Source organism: Lagopus leucura, unplaced genomic scaffold (genome assembly GCF_019238085.1).
Source record: "Lagopus leucura isolate 7727_CA_CO unplaced genomic scaffold, USGS_WTPT01 Super-Scaffold_100050, whole genome shotgun sequence".
NCBI classification, from domain to species: domain Eukaryota; kingdom Metazoa; phylum Chordata; class Aves; order Galliformes; family Phasianidae; genus Lagopus; species Lagopus leucura.
The window spans coordinates 1,606,572-1,619,562 of NW_024962296.1; positions in this window are offsets into that span (position 1 = coordinate 1,606,572).

The following is a 12,991-nucleotide window of genomic DNA, read 5'->3' on the forward strand; positions in this document are numbered from 1 at the left end:
GCCTACCATGCAAACACTTCTTTTTGTTTAGTTGCATTTATTTATTTGTCCAAACGCACAGCAACCCGAGTGTGTATTTATGTATGAGTGCTCTAATGTCTTCCAGAAGCTACTCCTTCCACCCCTGCAAAATAGTTTGAGGATGATACAAGAGCAATAAATATTTGGCCAGGGGGAATGGTCTGGGTTGAATGAATGGAAGTTGTGAATGGAGACGGCCGTGGCAGCACTGATCTCACCGATGTGAGACCAGAAGAGCAGAGGCAATGCCCCTGTGTCCTGAGGAGAGGCAAGAGGCAGCTTAGGAATGTCCCTCACTCAGGCAAGAGGCATCAAGCCCCATCCCTTGTGCAGGCCTGGATTGAGGTCTCAATGGTTCATCCCCAAATCCACACTTACCTAGAGGGGATGGGAAAGGGGAAGCAGTGATTTGCAATCCATGATGAGAACTAACTGTGCTGTTCATCAAGGCTTTCATCACAGCTTCATCACAGAATGCCTAATTCGTAAGAAATTAGATTGCTTGAGGCTGAAATAATGTGACTTTATCGTAAATTCCCAGAGAAAGCTTCAGGGACTGTGTTCCTCCTTAAAGCTGGTCAGTGTGCTCGTGAAGCCCTACACATGTGGTTATATTTCCTGACATGGTCTCAGGAGCTAGCAAAGTTTTAGTATTTTTTATAATTTTTCAAGCATCTTCTCTACAAGCTACTCAAACTTCTGCAGGAGAATGTTACTGCCATTAAAATCAAGCAGCTGCTTTTTAAGGGACTAGAAATAAAACCTGAAATTAAATCCAGGCATAATCAAATCATCTGGTTTTGCAATCAATTCAAAACCAGAAGTTTTCTTGGAGAAATGTCTCTTTGAAGCATTGTCATGGTTGTGGATTGACTCTTCTAATTCCCAGCACAGCTACAAATCACTTGCTGTTTGGGCAAGAAGACATGCACAACTGAGCTGGGCGCTGGGCTGCCATAGCAGAGGTGTCCTGGTGGTGGATGAGTTGTCCTTCAGCCCAGTATTGTGTTCTCAAGCAGGGAAACGACAGTGGGTGACAGGATAATGTCCCGGGGTGCCATTGCTTGGTAGCTCTTCAGTTGCTGTTAACACACCTGTTTTGTTGTGCCACAGCAAGAGGCTCCAGGTACAGCTTTCTCCTCCTGCCATTCTTCCCACAAGCAGTGGGATGCTCCAGAAGCTGCTTTGCATCTGCTGTGTCATTTTCTCCTTGGTCTTTTTTTCAGACACTTGGGTTTTCTGATTAAAACGATCACAATGATGGGAAGTGGTTTTGACAGAAGACTCAGCCCTTTCTGTTGCATGCTCTCAGCACTGAGGCAGAAACCCAAATATTTTCCAGATTACACACTCCTCATCTGCCTCCATTGTGGGTGCTGGAGAGATGCAAGAGAATTTCCCTAACAGCCAGTGGGAAACTTTGCTCTGGAGACAGAACTGTGAACTTTCTTCTTACCCACACAATAGAAAGGGAGTCTCCAAATTTGGCAGAAGTTGAATGATTCAGATTTTCAAGCCACAGCTGCAAGCAGCTCAGTGTGGGACTCCATGGACCATGCAGCCCTGATACCTTACATCCCTCCTGGCTCCCATCCTTGCTTCAGCACATTTGCATCTCCTCTGTGGACTGCTGGTGTGCCAGGACTCCACCGCTCCTTGACCTGAATTTCCTGCCCTTCTGGGCTCTTCTTTTCTCTCTACTGCCTGTAATTAGAGGCAAATCTCAAACAACGAACCCAAGTGGGAGTGGTAGTTAATGTGGCTTAGGCTGGCTGGGAAAGACCTCAGTAAAGGACTCCAATCCACAAGGACCAGGGCAGTGATACCTGAGGATCGGCGTGAGTCTTTGCCTTCTCAACTCAGTGTCCCTTGGTGTGTATCAGACCACGATCCCAAGATGCTCCAAGTCATTGTGTTGCTTCTGTAAGTTTTGACCTGCGCATCCAAAGTCAGAGATGCCAGAAAAAACTCATGTTATCTTTTACAGGGGAGCAGAGCTGGGAGCTGGGTCTGCTCACATTTCCACAATGTGGATCAGATGCCAACATAACATTGTTTTCTTCGCCAGTAGAGATGCATGTAGGCCAAAACATGGAGTTTTACCCACTTTGTCTCTTGAGAAATCTCACAAGCTGTCTGCTCCCATCTTGTACATCTCCTAGAGGCATGCCCTGGCATCAAGGTTTCTTTCCATATACATCGATCCCAGGATGGAGTTTTTCCTGTTGGAAGACTGAGGTTCTTAATGTCTTCTTTACATCTGTTTTTAATAATCAGGCCAGTTATCCTCAACGTACTCAGCCCCCTGAGTCTGGAAGGCAGGGATGGGGAGAAGAATAACCACTACCACTCAGTTCAGGAGGCAAAAGTTAGGGGCCTGCTGCTCCATCTGGAGTGTCACAAATCCATGGGGCCAGGTGGGATCCACCTGAGGGTACTGAAGGAGCTGCCAGAAGCGATTGCAAGCTGCTTTCCATCATTTAGCAGCAGTCATGGCCAACAGGGGAGGTCCCAGACCACCAGAGATTTGCCAATGTGCCACCCACCTACAAGAGGGATCAGAAGGAGAATCCAGGGGACTGCAGGCCTGTCAGCCTGACAGGTCACGGAGCAAATCATCAGCAGACACAGGACAACCAGCTGATCAAGCCAAACCACCATGGGTTCATGAAAGGTAAGTCCTGCTTGACCAACCTGATCTCCTTCTACAATTGAGTGGTGGATTAGGAAAGGGCTGTGCGTGTGATCTGCCGAGACTTCAGCAAAGCCTTTGACTGTGTCCCACAGCATTCTCCCAGAGAAGCTGGCAGCCTGTGGCTTGTACAGGTACACTTTGTTGGGTGAAAAACTGGCTGGAGGGCTGGGCCCAGAGAATGGTGGTGAATGGAGTTAAATCCAGCTTGCAAATGGCTTCAAGTGCTGTTCCCCAGGAGTTGGTGTTGGGGCCTGTCCTGTTTAATCAATGACTTAGACATGGGGGTTGAGTGCATCCTCAATAAGTTTGCAGATGACACCAAGTTTGGAGGAAGTGTTAATCTGCCTGGGGTAGGAAGGCGCTTCAGAGAATTGTGGACTGGCTGGATGAATGGGCTGAGGACAATTGCATGAGCTTCAACAAGACCAAGTGCTGGGTCACACACTTTGGTCACAACACCCTCAGGCAATGCTATCGGCTTGGGGCAGAGTAGATGGAAGACTGTATAGAAGAAATGCACCTGGGGGTGTTGGTCAACACTCAATTGAATGTGAGCCAGCAGTGTGCTCAAATGGCTGAGGGCATGCTGATTTGTATCAGGAACAGGGCAGCCAGCAGGAGCAGGGAGGTGATCATCCCCCTGTACTCAGCGCTGGTGAGACTGCACCCAGAGTACTGTGTTCAGTTTTGGGCCCCTCATTACAGGAAAGACATCGAAGCCCTGGAATGTGTCCACAGAAGGGCAACGAAGCTGATATGGAGTTTGGAGCACAAGCCTTATGAGGAGCAGCTGAAGGGATGAGGCTGGGTTTCAAAGTAAACCCACAAGGATGTGCTCGTTGATCTGTTGAGGAGGAGGAAGCTACTGTGTCATCTCGTGCAGGTGGCAGTGAGCACACCAGCTTTCCCTCACTCCCTCATCGTGTGTGTGGTGGTGGGGAGAAGCTGCCAGAAACCAACCTGCTACAGGAGATTTGAGAGCTCCATTTCTGTCTCCACCTGCCTGGGAAGGAGACAGCACTGTCCACACCTTCATGCCTGATCTCCTGAGCTAAGAGAACTGGGACACTTCTGGCTTTGGTGATACACTGGATAGCTTGTCCTGTGTTGTAAGGGATGAGAGGAATAGCTATGCGGCTGCTTACTGTTTCTGGGAGGGCAGACTTACGCTGGGTTCTTTGCAGGAGGCCTGGAAGGGAATGACCCAGGCCAAGATGACTGCTTACTGCGAGCACAACCAGATGTTATCCGAGGTGCTTGGCAAGATTAATGGGGAAGAATGAGAGGTTCTTAAGGTAAAGGGAATTAGGCTGGCAGATGACTGCACCATCTATGTGCAACCTCGTCTAAGCATATTTATATAAATCATGTGAAACTCAAATTAGAGTTTCATCCATCTGCTCTGCAGCAAGTCACTGTTCTGCTGGCAAAGCATGCCAAGAAAATGCTCTTAAATCTGTAAGATCAGCCTCTAGCTGAGGAAACTTCATACCCCAGAAACTTCATACCTCTTCATACCCCAGATCTGGTGGGGAGGCTGGGGTTTTGGGGCAGGTGAGTTTTCAAGCAGAAGAGCTGTGTGAATGTCCAGGCATTGCTCTTAGAGCTGCAGCAACTGGGGCAGAATGCAGGGGAGAAAAAGAGAAAGCAAGACTCAGCCGCATTCACATGGGTAACAGAGGTTTGTATTTACTGACCCAGTAACTATTTCTGAGCAGGATGGTGTCAGGCAGGCAGGAGGAGAGCAGGCATTCTTTGCTAACCATGCTGTCCTGCCCAGCTCTTGCTTCTCCTGAAGATATTCACTAAAGGCTGCAGTGCCCAAACACCAGGGTAGCCTTGTGCTGAGTTAGCACATTGAAGACAGTAGGAAAATGCCCTTTGTTGTCTCTTCGCATCTTCCCATGTTTCCTACTTGTAACATCTGTCTCTTACTGGACTTCTTTATCCTTTCTTCCTCAGAGAAGCAGACAGTCGTTTGCTTTAGAGGTGTTTGCTTTAGAGGCCAGTAAAGCGGTTGGGGGGAGCTTTTTAGCACCTGGAAGCATTGCACTACAGGCAAATGTGGCCACGCTTCTGTCTGCCCTCATGCATGGTCACCATCAGGGAGCGCGCTGCTGGTACAAGCATCCTTCTGGTTTCCAGGTCTGTGAGTCAAAGTTCTTGCGAAACTTGAGCAGTTCATACATCCTTAGGCACGGGAATGGTGGGAGGAAGGACACAAAGATGCAGACCATGCAAGGTCACAGGAGAACAGTGCCTTATGGAGAAGAAGCCAAGTGACTCAGCAAGACGGATACTAGGCTTGCTTCCGAAGAAGAGAGATTTCTAGGAAGCAAATCTATCTGCACACATGGGTGGTCTCTGAAAGCGGTGACTCACTAAGCAATCTTTTGACCTTCTGCCTGGCTTTCTTGGCATTTGCTGCTTTTCCTGTCATTAAAAACAAGATCCCATCTTCCCCGTTTTCCTGAATTGAGGATTTCAGCAAACAGTTTGGAGACAAATAAGTGAAGATGACACAGCAGAGAAACAGTTGGTCAAGTCTGTAAGAGATAGAGCTAGATCTAAATACAGCACAGCCTTGTTGGTATGGAGAGCAGCATATGCGTCTCAGTGGTTGGATTGCTGTGTGTGCTCTGTTAGGTTTCCTTAACATTGAGTCTGCCTATTTCTTTCCTTTTTAGCGAAGCAGCAGCAGAGTCTCACCAAAAGTGTTTTCAGGCAGAAGAGAGGAAGGGCTCCAAGGAGGTGATAAAACCCTGTGTCCTCTTTGTATCAGCTGGCGGGTGGAGGCAGATGTGTCTGGATGGGATGGTAAGAAACCAGGAGGCAGAGGCCACACGTGTCTCACTAGAAGGAAGTCCCCTGTGCTAGAGAGTGGATGTTTTCTGATGCCTGGAGCATGCTCTTTGTGGGCAGGGGCAGGGAGCAGGGTAGGGAAAGTCCTGAGGGTTTGGCAGCAGATTTGCCAGCTCTTGACTTCATCCACAGCGGGGCTGGGCCCTGTGGGATTGCTGGTTTCTCATCTGTCCTTGCAGGTGGAGCTATCTTGTGGGTGGGTGGCAGGGTGCAAATTGCTCCAGAGGGTTTGTGAAGCAGAGGGTTGAAACAGAACTGGGGGCTCTGCATGCCAAACTGCTCCAGGCTGGCTTTCCATCAGGAGACATGGATCTAGCGAGAGCTGGTGAGTTGCTTTGATTATTCTTGGGAGATGCTCAGAAAGATACTGCCCCCGAGCACTTCACAGGCTGTTTGGCAGAGAGGAGAGTGCAAAGGCACTCAAGCCTGTGACTTGAACATGCTGCAGTGTCCCCAAACCGTAATGTACAGTAGGTCTGTGAGTACCTGAGTAGTCCTGCACATCACAGTGATGCTGGCTACCTTGGGCTAGCACCACAGTTTGCTTTTAGCTGCTGCTTCTGCCTAGTGAAGACTGGGGTGAAGTTAATAGGAAATGAAGAGGTCAGCCTGCACTGGAAGAGTCAGAGACTGTTGGAGCCACCAGCAGAGAGTGGTCCTTAAATAAAGAGGCAGAGGACAGTGCCCGAGCTTCTCTGCCTGCATCCACAGAAAACAAGTGGGAAATGATGCTGTCTTGGTCATCTGCTTCTGAGCTCATTATTAATGCCAAGCTTGGGAGTTAAAAAAAACCAACAACAACAAGATAACAATAAAACTGTAGTTCAAGAGCCTTGATCATCTAAAATAGAGATAGTTGAAGTGCTTGTGTAAGATGTTGTATAACCAAGATGTTATAATTGCAATATAATCAAAAGAGTAAGGCAAAAGAGAATAAGTAGAAGAGCTTACCCTTGGGTTGAGCTCACTAGAAGATACCAAAAGAGGAGGATCTCCAGAAGAGATCCTTCCCCTCTGGTAGCCAGCTCTTCAATAGGTCCATGAGAGGTGCAGCCTGGCTCCACCCCTTCCGGCAGCACAGGTGAATTGCCTTCACCTGTGCTCCTCTGGCTGACTCAAGGCTCACCTCAGGTGATCAATCAGAGGTTCAGGCCGTGACTCAGCAGTTCCCATACAGATGTCTTAAATGCCCTTTGGAAGCCTGGCCTGGCTGAGAACTAGGAAGTGTTTATTTCCAAAAGGGCTGAGATTAGTTTTCTTTTAAGGAGTAAGAAACAGATATTATAAAACCAGAACCTTCTATGATGCAAAACTGCTGCTAGCTTCATGGTTTTACTGAATTCATTCTATATAAACGGAACTTTGATTTGCCTCAGTTCTCCCCCACTTCCCCTGTGCAATGCCAGCCTGTTTGTGTCTGGGAGGCTGGCAACACGCGTCTCAAGTTCCAGCCAAGTGTGTATTAAAGTGCAGTTGCAATTTGCTGAAAACCAGGTTTTAAGATGGAAACAAATAATCAGAAGCACGCAAATTATTGCGTCTGACAACAGGTTGAGCTCTGTACAGACTTCTACAAAGTTGGTGACCACAGGATGAGAGTGATTAAATCCTGAGGCAGCACCTGAATATTGGCTGTAGCAAGTCAGGTGGAATAAGTGTTGGGAAGGAGAAAATCTGGACAGGTTTCACAAGGGCTGCACTCCTAGAATTGAGATAAAACTGTAACGCTTCAGGGACTTTGTGTAAAATGCTGCAGTTCAAGATTCAGTGCCTTGGCTGCGCTTGGTCAAGATGCATGAGCACTTGATGCATGCATGAGCACTTCCAGTGACAAGACAGCCATCATTTCTTGGGCAGTGGTGGGGCACCACCAATCCCATATAGTTTTCACCAGTGTAGAAGTGTTTTCTGTGGTTTCCTACCCTTGGCACTGGTTGTTTCTCACACTTCTAGGCTCAGATAGTGTGGGATCCCAGCCCTCCCATGCCCCTTGGTGGACAGCAGCTCACCTGGGTGGCTTTCCTGCAGCAATTGGTACCAAAGTGGTTAAATATTCTTCCTGTTGAGTGCCTGCTTCTTCCTGTGTGTGTGTAAGCAAGTGAGGCACAAAAGCAGCATAGATTGTTCTTCTGCACTCATGGTGATAAAAATTGCCTTGGAGACATTTGCTCTACTGTACATTTTTAGGAGCGCCAGCAGGAAGACTGCTCAGAGAGGAGGAAACCCAGCCAATGTGGTGCCAGCACTGCCCCTTCCTTGGGTTCTCTTGGAGAGTAAATGCAGGGATGTTTTTGTGCCTATTTAGGCAGAGGGAAGGATCCTCTGAAGGAAAACCCCATCTGTTGGTCTCCAAGAGAGCCTTTGGCCGAATGGCTCAGCCTGTGCTGCACACCCTGAGTTTGGCCGCAGAATTGTGCCTGGACCTGTGAGAGTCCTTCACCCTGCCAGTGATGCTTCACTACTGTAAATGGCCTGATTTTAGTCTAAAATAGTTTTTTTTCTATTCCTTGATGCCACTTTATCTCAAAAAACGTTTATCTTTAAAACATTTGCCATTGAATTGGTATGCCAGAAAAACAATGTCTTTCTGTAAGCCAGAAAGAAACTAGCCCTATGTGTTTCCAATGCACCTTCTTCACCATCAAGTCTGAAAGAAAGCTAGTGCTCCCAAATCTCCCAGTTGCCAGAACACCACAGATACTGGTGAGAAGGGGCTTGCAAGAGCACATCTCCATGATGTGCTTCCCTTGCACTGCTGTTTTCCAAAGAAGCAGAAGATAAAGGTGTGGGACCACTGAGCTTGGCAGTGCTATGGGGTCAGCAGGAGTTGCAGGCACTGTCCTTCTTCCCAGCCAACTTCTGGTTTTGAGTATGTGCTGTCCTTTTGGTCCTTGCACCACACTGTCCCTACTTTGAGAATGAGCTTTCATCTGAAAGGATGATGGCTGGGCCAGTGAGGAGTGATGTGTGGTGGGGTGTTAGGACTGCCCACCCTCTGTTGACATTGAAATGCCTAACCTCAGGTCAGTTTTGACGAGAAATAACATCTCTTCTTATCTCAGTTAGTTGAAAAGTTGGCTTCTCTCAGGTTTGCCTGTGCTTTTTGGTCCTAGCAGCAACACCGTTCCCTACCCCAAAGCAGGACTAAGCATCCAGCCTGTGACCAAGAGCTGCGCACAACTTCTGCCACTGCAAGAAAACAGTGCTGATATGGTGACCCTTGTTTGCATAACTGCTGCTTGCAGTTCCTGCCTGACATTTCAAGAGCGATTGTAAGAGCAGGGGATATGATGATGGGGCGCTGGGCAAAGTAGATTAATCTTATCGTTGTTGGCAGGGCACTAGGATGTGCAACGGGCTGTCCTTTCTCTTTTTGGAAGTCCCAGTTGATTCACACCAGGATCCACAAACAAGAAACCCGACAGAGTTTCACCACGATTTGGGCATTCCTGGGACTGTCTGTGGCAATAGCAGATCTGGACAAAGGTGAAGCATTTGGCTTTTTGGGGCAGTACATCCATCACATCGCTGGGATAGGACCTGACTGGTGTTAGCATCAGGAGGAGAAAGCAGGTAGGTCTGGGCAGGGGAGAGCAGCAATGATTCTCCTGCAGCCCCTCTGAGCACTCCCAGCCTTGTGACTGTTGCTGCTGCTGTATCTCAGAGTGCTTGAGAGCTGGCAATGATAGTGCTAACCCCAAAGGCTCAGCTTTCAACTGTCAGAAGCATCAGAAGCATGAGATTTGCAGCACAACCTTCCAAGAGTTTCTTTTGAAACAGAAAATGTTGGAGGGGTGGAGAAGGGTAATTCTTTGCATTTTACATCCTGAGCTTCTTTTACTTTATCTGCTGCTGCTGTTGCAATGGTAGGAAGCACTGTGTTGGTTTTTTTTGTTTGTTTGTTTTTTAATTGGTTGGTTGGTTTTAATGTGAAAACAGATATTTGAGGGGTTGGTAAGCAGAAACTTGGCCACTGGAACTGACAGCCCTGGGCTATGCCTGTCTGCAGCCATCAGATGCCTTGGTTTGACATCTGGTTGCTTTAGAGATGGGTAGCAGAGTAGAGCGCTTTAATCCTTAACCTAAGCTAAAAAAAAAAAAAAAAAAAAAAAAAGAAGAAAGAAATTAGAATGGAGAAAAATAAACAAAGTAGGCCATGACAACACAGTGTGAGCATCTGAGATCCGCTCCTAATTAACAGCAGTTCCCATCCCAGAAATCATACCGTTCAGCAGAAGTTAATCATCTTTGCTCATACATACAGTGCTCTTCAAGAGGGAATGAGTCACCCTCATTGAAATGTCTAATGTTATGAAATCCAGTGTGACTGATGTAATACACCCAGCTAAGCTCTCCAAATTGGCTGGGAGCACCAACAGAAATGCTCAGCCTGTGTGTAAGTTGACTCCATTGAATTTTTTGTGTTTGCACCCTGGCAGAGTTTAGCCTTTAGAAATTAAAACAAACTCACAGGGAATGGCCAAAGAAGGAGTTGGGTGAACCTGTGACGAGGGACTGGTGGCACAGGGACAAGTAGAGGCCAAGAGCACTGGTACCACCAAGCCTAGCAATCCTCCTGGCCTGGAGCTGTCCCCACTTTTGGGACAGAATGGTCGCACTCGAATCCCAGCATTCTACATATCTAAGCATTCACAAGCCTGGGTATTTATGCTCCATTCTGTGGTTCAAAGAGGAATGTTGGCTGAATTCGGAGTTAAGAACCTGTCTTGATATCAGCTGTTCCTTCTTAAATTAAGTACTATTACCTGCAAATGTTTCCTTCAAGCACTGGGTGCCATTTGCTTGGCGTCCTTTGTTTAAATGTCACTGTATGAATTGCTGAAAGTAATTTAAATATGTAAAATCACACGCCACAAATCTAATTTTATTTTGAAATGCCAAGCCACACTTGTAGCTGATGCAACCAATAACAGCTCCACCCAGCACCCTGAGATCCTGTCCCAGTTCTGTAATGTTCTGCATTTCCAATACCTTTCACTCCACAAATCTGGGCACTGAGATTTCTTTTTCAGTGCACGACCACTTCGCCAATAGCTTTTACTTGACCTGAATATTCATGGTTTCCAAGGAAATAATGTTCCCCTTGGGAAATGCCACCTTCACCCAAGACTGTCCTTTCCTGACTTTCACAAGAAAAGCTTGGCTCTGCAGAAGTCATAATTTCTCCAGCTCCTGGCAGTAGCCTACTCTGATGAGCTGTGCTCCCACCAGGGCTCATCCCTGCTGCCACCTGGCTTGTGGGGCTTTATGCTCATGCCTCCGAACGCCATCTCCCACAGGTCTCCTAACATAAGGTCCAAACTGCCTTCTAATCATGCAGCCTGCAACTCCCCAGAACTTTTATTTTGCCACGTGCCCTCCCTGCTTCTTTCCATCCAGGGATGAATCTTGTTTCTGCTCCCCAGAACATGCTTAGGAGTTGCCTGGTCACTTCTCTCTCTGCCTGCTCTTGCCTTCCTGTTCAGACCAGGAGTGAAGACGGTGACACAGACACAATACATCTGTGCAGTAATAGCAGGATCTGTGTGCAGGATCTTGTTCTCCTTGGGTTTTGTGTCCCCAGGATGTGTGTCTCCCTTCTTGCAGCAGAGGTCAGCACGGTGCGTGGGTAAGGAGGAGGAGGGAACCCGCATCTCCTCTGGGATAGAAGGTTTGCTGTGCTGTCCCAGCTTGTCATCTGCTCTGCAAGACCAGATAAGCCCCCTTTCGAAACTCTTGCCCCTTTTTATGATATTTGTGGTCATTAAACCAAGGCAAGGAGAAAATGCTGGTCCACTGTGTAACTCTCAGATAGGAAATGTATGTTTCAAAGCCCATTCCTTTCTTCCAAGCCCATCTCTCGGTCTAATAAATGATGTGAGCTCTCTTACACCCTCTGCATGTCCTTGGGCCATCCCAGCGATACCAACTGCATGTGGAAACAGTTCTACGGGGAAAAAAGCCAGCTTAGTTGTGCTCATGCAGACGTGTGTGAGAGCAGCCCTTTTATAGTTGTGTGCATTGGAGAAGAGTGTGAAAGCGGGGGACAGCTACCACAGGACAGTTGAGTTCAGCATCCTGAGAAAAGGGTAAGGCAAAACCAACCCCGGATCAAAGCATCTGGACTTCAGAAAAGCAACCTTTGGCCTCTTCAAGGATGTGTTTAGAAGAATCTGACGAGATATGGCCTTGGAAATAAGAAGAGGTCTGAGAGATTTGGTATATACTGAAGGGTGTATAGCAGAAGAAGGTAATGACAGTGCCTTCTAACAGGATACAGGCACTATGCAGCAAGTAATGAAGGAGAATTGGCTTTCCAATTACTAGAGACAGCTCAAGAAAAGTGCAATCCCTACCCAGAGAGATGTTGCTCACTTATCTGGTAATGCTTAAATGAGGGTTAGGAGGGGTGGATCCTGGCTCCACCCTTCCAGTCACTCAGGTACATTGCTTGCACCTCAGCTCCCCTTCTTAGCCACCCCTTCGTGCCTGGCAATTAGGCTGCAGTGGGACACCTCCTCCGTGCTCAAGAATGATCTGTCCCTATGTGCAGGGCATCAGGCACAGGTGGAAGATCTGTATGAGTGGACAAGGAACACTTAACGACATTCAAACATAAAAACAGCATCCGGGAGGTGGAAGCAGGGAGAGCTGAAATGAAAGAAACGTAGGGAGATGTGGGGATGGAGATGGGAAAGTCAAAGTTCATCTGGAATTGAATGTGGTGATAAACCTGATGGGAAAGAAGTCTTCTTTGCTTCAGACCTTACTGGCAAGACCAGCTTTTGGGAATCCTAAGAGCAGAGAAGAAATCTAGAGCAAGGAAGAGTGACCTTTTAGTGGGGAAGGATTAGGTCAGGGAACATTAAATAAATTGGACATACGCATGGCCACCGGCCCTGATAGGGTTCATCTATGGGAGCGGATGGGATGGGAGCACACTGTCACTGCAAAGCCATTCTTGATTATCTAAGAAAGGGCACGTGATTGGAGAGGGAAGGGGATTTCCTGAAAACTGGAAGAAAGCAAATGTTACTCGGAAAGGAAGATCCAGGGAACCCAGCAGGGTTGGCCTCACCTTGATGATTGAGATGGTGGAGCAAATAATCTTTGAAGCTGTTTTCAGCTATTTTTAATTTTTTAAATTTTCTTAAATGATTGGGAGTAGTCAGCCTGGATTTACAAATAGGAAGTTAGGCCTGACCAACCTGACAGCCTTCTGTAAGGCAACAACCAGCTTGGCAGGCAATGACTTTAGCCAGGCTTTTGATGCTGTCTCCCGTAACATCCTCACAGACATGCTGATGGAGTGCATGGTGAGGTGAACCAAACAGGCTGAATGGCTGTACTCAGGGGGTTGTGGCTAGCAGCACAACATCCTGATAGAGGCTAGTGGTGTGCTCTAGACATTGA